Source organism: Leuciscus leuciscus, assembly GCF_965113295.1.
Source record: "Leuciscus leuciscus genome assembly, chromosome: 1".
NCBI lineage: Eukaryota > Metazoa > Chordata > Actinopteri > Cypriniformes > Leuciscidae > Leuciscus > Leuciscus leuciscus.
The window spans coordinates 29,167,935-29,178,450 of NC_138725.1; positions in this window are offsets into that span (position 1 = coordinate 29,167,935).

The window sequence follows — 10,516 nt, forward strand, 5'->3', positions numbered from 1 at the left end:
AGGGTTAATGCCCGACGAGGTGTCCATTGTCAGGTATTAATGGACGCCGGCGAGGCGTGAACCGTCCGACGCGCAGCGGAGGCCTCCGCCGAAGTCCATTAATACCTGACAATGGACACCTCGAAGGGCATTAACCCGCTTACACCATGGTCACTTGCCAAATAACACATTTTTAAAACATTAGTTTATATTTTAATTAGTTTTACAATCGAAATCTAAAGTTTTTACAAACAATAACTTAGTTTCCCTGGTTACGTCTGACGGTTTATTTACTAGGTGTCCTCTATCACTTTTTAATGGACACCCTGCAGCCAATCAGAATCGAGTATTCACCCAGACCATGGTATAAACTATAGTAACAAACAAATTCGGGGTTAGAAAAGATTATACCTTTTAGATTTAACTAAGGAGACGTTTAGTGTGAGAACTCCTGATAAGACGATTTAATTATTGGGTTATTTTTTGAGGATTTAAAATGTGTGTGATGCCACCAAATACTGATAACAAAGTGTGAACCTTATAATGGGGATGTAAAGATAATTTATAGTAAGAAATTACTGAAAATAATTTTGTTGTTGTTGTTTTTGCTTTTGAAATATTCTTAAATCTTTATGAATTAAATAATTCATTGGCTTCAGTGGACTTTGAACGTATACAATATATTAAGGAAATTCAAATATATGCTATGCTAATTGAAGAAAAAACTCTTGTGACTGTAGGGCATGTTAAAAGATGAACTTGTAAATTTAATTTAAAATATAAAAGTTTTAAAGATGGACATTATTAACTTGAGACATTGTTTACAAACTTTACAATGGGAACCTTATGTATAACAAGGAACAAATTAATTTATTGACTTATATAATTTACGTTTGAACCAACACTATCTCACGACCAATTTGTACGAATTCGTACGAATGATAAAAAGGTGGCTAATTCGTATAAATTCGTACAACCTCACTCGTACGAATTTGTACGATTTGTCTAAACCCACGTGATGGGTAGGTTTAGGGGCGGGGTCAGGGGTAGGTCATTCGTATGAATTCATACGAATTGGGCAATTCGTAAAATATGTACGATTTAGCAAAAATCTTACTAATTCATACGAGTGACGTCGTATGCATTCGTACGAATTAGCCACTTTGTTGAATTGTTACGAATTGGTCGTGAGATCAGGTTGGTTTGAACATATATAGTGTTCTCAGAAATTAAGGGAAACATTAGAAGAGAACATTACTCTGCATACAAAGGTTTAATTACTGGATTGTTCTGAAGTTCCGGGATTGTTAGCATCTTAAAAAAACTATAACAGCAGATAGGGACAAAAAGTACCTGTCACAGAACGCTCTACAACGCCTCCCTCTGGCATCATTCGATCCCTCTCTCCTGACTATTAGGACTTCATCTCCTTGACAGCCGGGTCTCCTTCGTATGCTCGCTTCTCACTGGAAAGGCGTTGGAGTGGGCAACTGCAAGTGGTCAGGAGGTCAGCTTTCGTCTTTTACTTATGATGTTTTTGTTGCTCACTTCAGAGAAGTATTCGAACATCCCGCGGGAGGAAAGGAGCCTGGGGAACTTCTGCTCGCTTTACGCCAGGGAAGCTCCACCGCAGCAGACTACACTCTCTCCTTCCGAACACTTGCAGCTCAAACTGGCTGGGGAGAGGAACCGCTTAAGCTTTTGTACCGTAAGGGGTTAAATACGGAGCTTCAGGGAGAGTTGGCGTGCCGTGATGATGGAAAAACCCTTAATCAGATCATGGAACTCGCCATTCGACTGGACAATCTTATTCGGGTTCGACGCACACCATTCAGATCCAGTTTTAATGAGTCTTATACCAGCCCAGAACCCGAGCCCATGCAGATCGGCTTTACTCAGCTTTCCGCCGCTGAACGAGAGAGAAGAAGACGTAACCATCTATGCATGTACTGCGGACAGGCCGGTCATCTGAGGGTTTCATGTCCAGTAAGACCCGTACCTCGAGATCCCGCTGTGGTGAGTTCCTGTTTACCCTCTCTAAATTCATTTAACGTAGAGATGTCTTTAAAGATCAATGAGAGAGATATTAAGTTACGGGCTTTCGTTGACTCGGGAGCGGCTGGGAATTTCATTGACTTAACCTTTGCCAATACTCATCACCTCTCTCTTCTCCCTTGTGAACCCCGTGTGACTGTGGCAGCGTTAGATGGCCGCCCCCTGGGGACAGGAGAGGTTCAGTTCATCACGCAATCCCTCACTCTCTGCATTGATTCGCAGCACACAGAATCCATTCAGTTTTTCACTATCAACTCGCCTCTTCATTCGGTAATTCTGGGATTCCCCTGGTTAGAGAAACATAATCCACAAATTGGTCAGAGAGGAGGATTACTCAGTGGTCACCCTTCTGTCAGAAAAACTGTATGTCTGCTGCTCCGGGTCCTGAAAGTAACTGCATGCCCACTGTCCAGGGTCCTGAAACGAGCCCTCTCTCCTGTAAGGATTTAATGGAGTTACCTACAGTCTATCATGATCTAGCCCTGGCATTCAGTGAGAAGGAGGCTTCTCATTTACCACCTCATCGGTCTGTTGACTGCGCTATCGAACTCCTGCCAGGGTCTGTACCACCGCGCGGCAGAGTTTACCCTCTTTCTCAACCTGAAACTGAGGCCATGAACTCGCACATAGAGCAACTCGCTAAGGGTTTCATCACCACTTCTACGTCTCCTGCTTCTGCCGGGTTCTTTTTTGTAAAAAAAAAGGATGGTGGTCTCCGGCCGAGCATTGACTTTCGAGGTCTAACTGTTAAAAAACGCTATCCTCTACCTCTCGTTCAAGCCGCCCTGGAGATGCTTCGTACTGCTCGATATTTCACCAAGCTTGACCTAAGGAATGCCTATAACCTAATTCGTATTCGGAAGAGTGACGAGTGGAAGACGGCCTTCTCCACCACTTTCGGTCACTATGAATACCGGGTTATGCCGTTCGGACTTTCCAACAGTCCTTCCGTGTTTCAAGCCTTTGTAAATGAGATTTTCCGGGACCTACTCAATCGGAGTGTTATTGTGTACATTGATGACATCCTGATTTTCTCTGAGACCCTCGAAGCACACATCAGCGATGTACGCACCGTCCTTCAGCATCTAATTGAGAACCAGTTATATGCTAAAATTCAGAAATGCGAATTTCACCAGACCCGAATCGCTTTCCTGGGTTACGTCATCAGTGCAGACGGAGTGGTTATGGATGACACCAAGGTCCAAGCAGTTGTTAACTGGCTTCAACCTAAATCAGTGAAAGATTTGCAGCGCTTCCTGGGCTTTGCCAATTTTTATCGCAGATTTATACGCAACTTCAGTATGACTGTGGCCCCGCTCACATCTCTGCTTCAGAAAGGTGGAGGACGTTTCCGTTGGTCTTCAGAGTGTACTTCAGCGTTCTAATGTTTGAAAGCAAAATTCACCACAGCCCCCATTCTCCGTCATCCTGATCCCGAGAAGGAATTCATTGTAGAGGTGGACGCCTCTAACACAGGTGTGGGTGCAATCCTGTCTCAACGCCACGGCAGCCCCGCTAAAATGTATCCATGTGCTTTCCATTCACGTAAGCTCAATGCAGCCGAACGCAATTATGATGTGGGCGATCGAGAACTCCTGGCTATGAAGGCAGCCTTTGAGGAGTGGAGGCATTGGTTAAAGGGTGCGCGTCAGCCTTTCATAGTTCTCACTGACCACCGAAATCTGGAATACATCAGATCACCCAAACGACTGAATGCTCGCCAGGCTCGTTGGTCTCTCTTTTTCTCCAGATTTGATTTTAAAATCACGTACCGGCCGGGCTCGAAGAACGGAAAAGCAGACGCTCTGTCTCGTCAATTCGACAGCTCCAGTGAGCCTTCTAAACCAGAATCCATCCTGCCCTCCACTCTCATCGTTGCTCCGGTACAATGGGACATCATTTCTGAAATCACTGCGGCCCAGCAAGGACATCCAGTTCCTCCTGAATGCCCAACGGATCGTCTTTTTGTCCCTCTTGAACTCCGTAACCGGGTACTCCAATGGGTTCATTGCACTCCCTGCGCAGGACACCCAGGAATTGCAGCCACCACTCAGTTGGTCTCTAATCGCTTTTGGTGGGCCACCCTACGACCCGATGTCGTGAAATTCATTCATCTATGTACCACTTGTAACACTGTCAAGTCATCTCACCTGAAACCGGCCGGACTCTTACAGCCTCTACCAGTACCACAGCGACCCTGGTCCCACATTGCCATAGATTTCGTCACGGATCTGCCGCGATCTCAAGGGTTTACTACTATCCTCTCAGTAGTCGATCGCTTCTCCAAGTCCTGCCGTTTCATCCCCTTGGTTGGTCTCCACACAGCTTTGCAAACCGCGGAGGCGCTCCTCAATCATGTGTTTCGTCTATTTGGTCTCCCCAAGGACATCATCACTGATCGAGGTCCGCAGTTTACTTCTCGTGTCTGGAGGGAACTTTGCTCCAAACTCAACATTAACATCAGCCTCACCTCTGGATACCATCCCCAGGCTAACGGGCAGGTAGAACGGTTGAACCAAGACCTCACTCGCTTTCTGCGGACTTATTGCCACCAAACTCAACAGGACTGGAGCCGCTTTCTGGTCTGGGCAGAGTATGCTCAAAACTCCCTGTTTAAGCCGGCCACAGGTTTGACTCCCTTTCAATGTGTCTTGGGGTTTCAGCCTCCTCTATTCCCGTGGACAGGAGAACCTCCTGACCTCCCAGCAGTAGACTCTTGGCTCCGTCGTAGTGAAGCAACCTGGGATGCTGCTCATGTCCATCTGCAGCGTGCCATCCGTCATTATCAACATTACGCGGATCAGAGAAGGCGTGGCGGTCCTCAGTATCGTCTCGGCCAGTGGGTGTGGCTTTCCACCCGAGACTTGCGTCTTAAGCTCCAAAGCAAAAAACTATCCCATCGGTTCATTGATCCATTTAAAATTCTGCGGCAGATCTCACCTGTCTCTTTTCGGTTGGCTCTTCCTGCTCACTACAAAATCTCACCCACTTTTCATATGTCTCTTTTCAGGGGCTCTGTCACAGAACGCTCTACAACGCCTCCCTCTGGCATCATTCGATCCCTCTCTCCTAATTATTAGGACTTCATCTCCCATCTACCCTCTCTGCACTCATCTCCATCCAGCCCTGCCTTATTCCCTGATCATCTTCAGTATTCTCACCTGTCCCTCATCATCTTCCCTTTATATGGACTGCTCACTCTTTTGTTCTTTGTGAAGTATTGATTTGCCCACCTGTCTATGCCGCACGTTCCTGTTAACTCTGAACCTAGATCTCTGACCTGGACTTTGTATTAATATCACAAACCTCCGCTGCCTGCCCTGACCCCTTGCCTGTGTTTTACTCTGATTATTGGACTGCCCTCTTACTACTCCAGCCTGAGTATATCTCTGATGTCTGCCTGAGTTTGCTTCTATTATCTGCCTGAGTTTCCTCTGATGTCTGCCTGAGTTTATGTCAGCCTACCTTGCTTTTGTTACCTGTTTAAATAACTTCTGCGAATGGATCTAACCGCCTCAGCCTCTACATCACAGTACCAGACAAACGCGTTTCCACAACGCATTTTCGTTTAGACTCAGAGCCAGCGTCACGTGACTGAAAGCAGCCGAAGCAGAGTAGTAGAGCGCGTTTGTTGAAACTGCCCCAGGAAATTTTAAAAGGCACTGTTATTTATAATGGAGGACCATACCTATGTCGAGCCATAGGAGAAAACCTCATCGCCAAAATAATCAAAAATAGAACGTAAAAGAAAACGTGACCGAAGATCTGCAAAAACGAGTGAATGTCGCGATAACTTTTTCCAGGTGGAAAGCGCTAATGCAGCAGAAAGGTTTCAGAAGAGATGCTGAAGTTGCCTGCTTTCTTCTCGACAGGTAAGTCAATGTTACAGTCTTAATTACAAGCTTTTTTTCATTGATCGGCACTAGAGAGCACAATACGTTTAAATGCAAAATACAATTTCACCACTAGATGGGAGTAAATCCTACACACAGTCCCTTTAAGAATGATGGACAAATGTCCATGTTATTGGTAAAGTTTGATGAAGTGAACAAAGTTTGTGCTACAATTATGAGAATGAAGGATAAAGAGTCAGGATAATTGCAAGAAAATGCAATTACCTGCCTCCTTGTTTATTGTAGATGCCTTTTTATTACACATATTTAGCCAATGTATTGAATATAATGCATTGCATTCAATGTTGTTATTTAATTTGTTTGTAAAAGATGGCTTATATTGTTTTAGCATAGATGTACAGTAATTGGTTATGTATGTATATGACTGTGCCAACCCATGTTGAGAGGAGCAGAAAAGTGTGATTATGTGTGTGCGCTAGAGCAGGGGTTTTCAAACTTTTTGTGTGTGTGGACCACTATTTGTAATCAAGAATTTTCGCGGACCACCTCATAATACACATAATAAAATATGTCTACACAGAGTCCTACCTGAATTAATCTGCACCTCTAAATAGGCTTATCATCACATCAGTACAACAGGCTTGTTAAAAGAAAGTTTACTGCACACAACGGCTGCCACATATTTAATTTATTTATTTACTCAAGCGCCCGAGGGCATAATCAGGTTCATTTGAACAACAGGCTTATTTCCATAGCAATGGAGTATGAAATCTATACAGAACACTGGAATATAGTCAACATTTCAAAACCTTTGGCGATTTTAGGGGATTATTAATCTTCAGAGTTTTAGTTTTACAAGTCCTCAAAAAGTACCTAGGCTTGAGTTTGTCCACTTAACAGCACATCTGGAAAACATTTCAGAAACGCGAGATCAAGAAACTAACTGGAAATTAAAATAATAACAGGCCTTATTCATTCCATTTATAAACATTTCGTTACTGCCTATGCCTCACTGTGCGTTCACACCGGACGCGAATAGCGCGTCAAATTCAAAAAGGGATCATATGTCAAATTCGCGCCTACCGCGTCTAGTGATACGCTTGACCACTTTGTATCAATTCGCGCGTCGAGAGCGAAATTGACGCGCGTAAAACAAAAGTTTGAACGCACCATCACCCCTCTTTCACACCGCAAGCGTGAGCGGCGCACGAGCGGCGCGTCCGCGCAACTACATCGTCACTGCAGCAGCAGACTCTCGCAAGTATTCACACTGGAAGCGTAGCTAAGTACAGCGTCACAGCAGCGGCTGCGTGTTCGGCAGACAATAAAACCATTTCAAACAATGACAAGTTCTTTCAACATTTTTGTTTTTATACATTATAACTTGCAGAATATTTGTAATACCTGGAAGAGTTTGTTTTATCTAAAATCGTTGTTCATGGTCTACTTTACCGCCGTACGTATTTAAACATTTTGTTTTAATTCCTTTTAGAACGTGTTGTTTTTTGGGTCATAAAGCACTTTGTGCTTCTCGACCTCCTCGTGTCATCCATTGATACAGGTTGTGTTTACATCATCTGCCGCACGCACATGTTTACTAGAGCCTATATAGCATAGTGTCTGTGTATTATATAATAAACTCAAATAAAGTTTATATATTATTTTGTGGCTAGTTTGACTTTATTTTATTTTTATAATACTACCATACTTTCACCCAAAACGAATAATAAAAAAATGTAAATGGGTAAACACATATTTGTTATACTTAATCAATATTTTCTGGCATTATTGTTAAAACACTAGACATTGGCATTGTTGTTAAAACTCTTGACATGCTGAATTCTGTGCATTTTGAGCACGTTTTATGTTAAATCACATTTATTTTGTCCATCAAAAGTGTGCTTTCACTTTAATTGAGCGTGAGCAGCACAGCAAAAATAGACTGGGCGCCGAAACCCCCGCTGCACTGCTGTTCACGCGACGCTCCTGCTTGACGCTCACGCGCTGCCCCTGCTCCCGGTGTGAATGCACTCATTGATTAACATGGACGCCGAAAAAAATACGCGCTGCTCACGCGCCACTCACGCTTGCGGTGTGAAACCGGGGTTAAAGGCTATGCGTGTGATGTGATAATGAGAACATATTTGCCTCTGCCCTTTTCTCTTCAGAGAACCTGTTGCTATCCACCGAACCAATGTTGTGGTTCTAACGGCACTGAACTTGAATGTCAAGGCCGAACACCACTAGGCTATTTTAGTAATCACACAATAACTTGACAATTTAATTAAAATGTTATATCAATATAGGCCTACATATTATTCTTTTTTTTTTTTTTTTATGGGAATTTCCTGGTAAAATTAAGGTAAAAAAAATATATTATTTTATATTTTATTTTGCCTTTCCACGGACCACCTGCAGTACCCTCACGGACCACTAGTGGTCCGCGGACCACAGTTTGGGAATAGCTGCGCTAGAGGACTCCTAGAACTTTAAATGAACTCAGCCATCTTAGTTGAGTTTACTGGAGTTCAAGGACATGAAGAGGTGGATCGCTAGCACCTGCCTGGAGAAGGATCTGGGAAACTTTGGAGGAGTGCCAACCTAACGCCTGTTGTAAACAACGGGAGTATAAAAGACTGATGAAATGACTGCCTCGTGGGAGACTGATACGCCAGTGCCCCCGATGCCTAGAAGCCCAGAGCTGAGGACAAGAAACCCCAAGCAGAAGATAAGAAGCCCAGAGCTTACTACACCTTCGATTCAAAACGTGATTTTATACTTAAACGATTAAGTTTTATTTGCCTTAATATCTTTGTTTATTATAAAAAGAAAAGTAACCAATTAAAATAAATTTAATTGATTACAAAATCTGCCTACTGAGACTTAGATTTATGATGTTGGAAGACTTTTAATGAGAACATACCACAGAGGAGTCTTCTGACCATATTGTACCTTTTGAATGCTTATGGTTTAGGTCAGATTAGACTTTCTTTACCTTACCTGAGATTAATAAATAAATAGGTAAAAGGTGTTAAGAGTACAGTACACACCATAAAACACAACATAAACACACACGCCATATGATACTGTGTATTACCCACCTCGGTAGACATAGCTCCACACGATAAAGTTGGCTGGCTCCCATAATAACAAATGCACATGAGCAGCGGTAGAAAGGGGGAGGAGGGTGCCGCAAGTGAGATTTTTTTACTAGTGTTGTGAAATATACGACCCACAGCTGTAGGGGGAGCTCGTTGAGAAAACACGCGACAACAAAAGTGAAAATCAGCGGAGAAATGGCTAGAGTTGCCTTGTTAAGTTAACACTGTTTTGTTGAAAGCTCTGTCCAAATATATATTTGTTCCCGTTGTCTGTGGTGTAGTCGGGTAGGGATCCTGTTCTGGCGTTGAGATCCCCACACATCAGCACACTTCCCTGGGCCTGGAAGTGGTTGATTTGGCTGTGGAGGGTCTCAAAGATGCTCTCGTTATAGTAAGGAGATTCAGAGGGAGGAATATACAGAGCACATACGAATATATCTTTTGTAGTTTGACTGAGCTGTTTATTGATTTTTAGCCAGATATGAGATTCTTCTTTTTTGATTAGTTGGATGTACTTTCAATTTCAAGTCTGTGCCAGATTATGATGCCCCCTGAATTTCTCCCACGTGTAACTTTTTCATGTTTTTGGGACGATATGAGTATTTCCCGATATCCTGGGGGACAGAGAGTGACCTCATCAGTTCTGCGCCACATTTCCTGTAAGATTATTATGTCTATATCTAAAACACTTTTCTTAAAATCCAAGGTTTTGATTTTACATCCAAAACTTGATGAGTTAATGCCTTGGATGTTACAGTGTTTCCAGTAAGTTACTGTAAAAAACCTTTGAAAAGTCTAACAGTGTAAAGTGTCCTATCCTGAGAGAAATAACTTGTTATCTTGATGTTTTGAGACGAGACTCCTGTTTATAGTTAGAGCCTGGCCAAAACCAACCTTGGAAATGGCTGTGTGTCGGTGTGTGTGTTAGTCTTCTTGGTTACAGGTTAAGGAACCACTGGCATTGTTGGAGATTGACTGAGTTGTTGTTTGAGACATGCTGGCATCCCAAATCGGCGACCTGGAAGGTCACGACGTGCCTGACTTCAGGGTCCGAGTGTCAGCGGCATAATCTATGGAGATATGCTTCTGTCTATCTGTATATGTGTGGAAAATTACTATGTTTATCTATTCCTTAGCCAATGAGAATCATTCAATCTGACAGAAAAAAATCTGTAAACTTTAAACTTTTAAAAAACGTTTAAATAGAAATATGATTATGTAACTGTAAAGTTAGTATAACTTTATACATTTTTTTTTTTAAACATCCTTGAATGTAATTTAAGTTGACTGTGTCAACTGGCAGGAACTCAACTTCTTGACGGTTCCTGCCTGGGTCAGTTTCAGAATTTCAGCATTGTACGCCTTAGCTTGATCTGGATCTTTAGCGAGGTACCGTTCAGTGTTCTGGAGGCTGGGCATTACCATTTCCTTTGGGGCTTGGAAATATTTGCACCTAAGCAGAGGGGTGGTGTAACATATTGGTCTTGTCAGGATCTAGTGACCCCCTTTGTTGTTCCTGAAGGGACG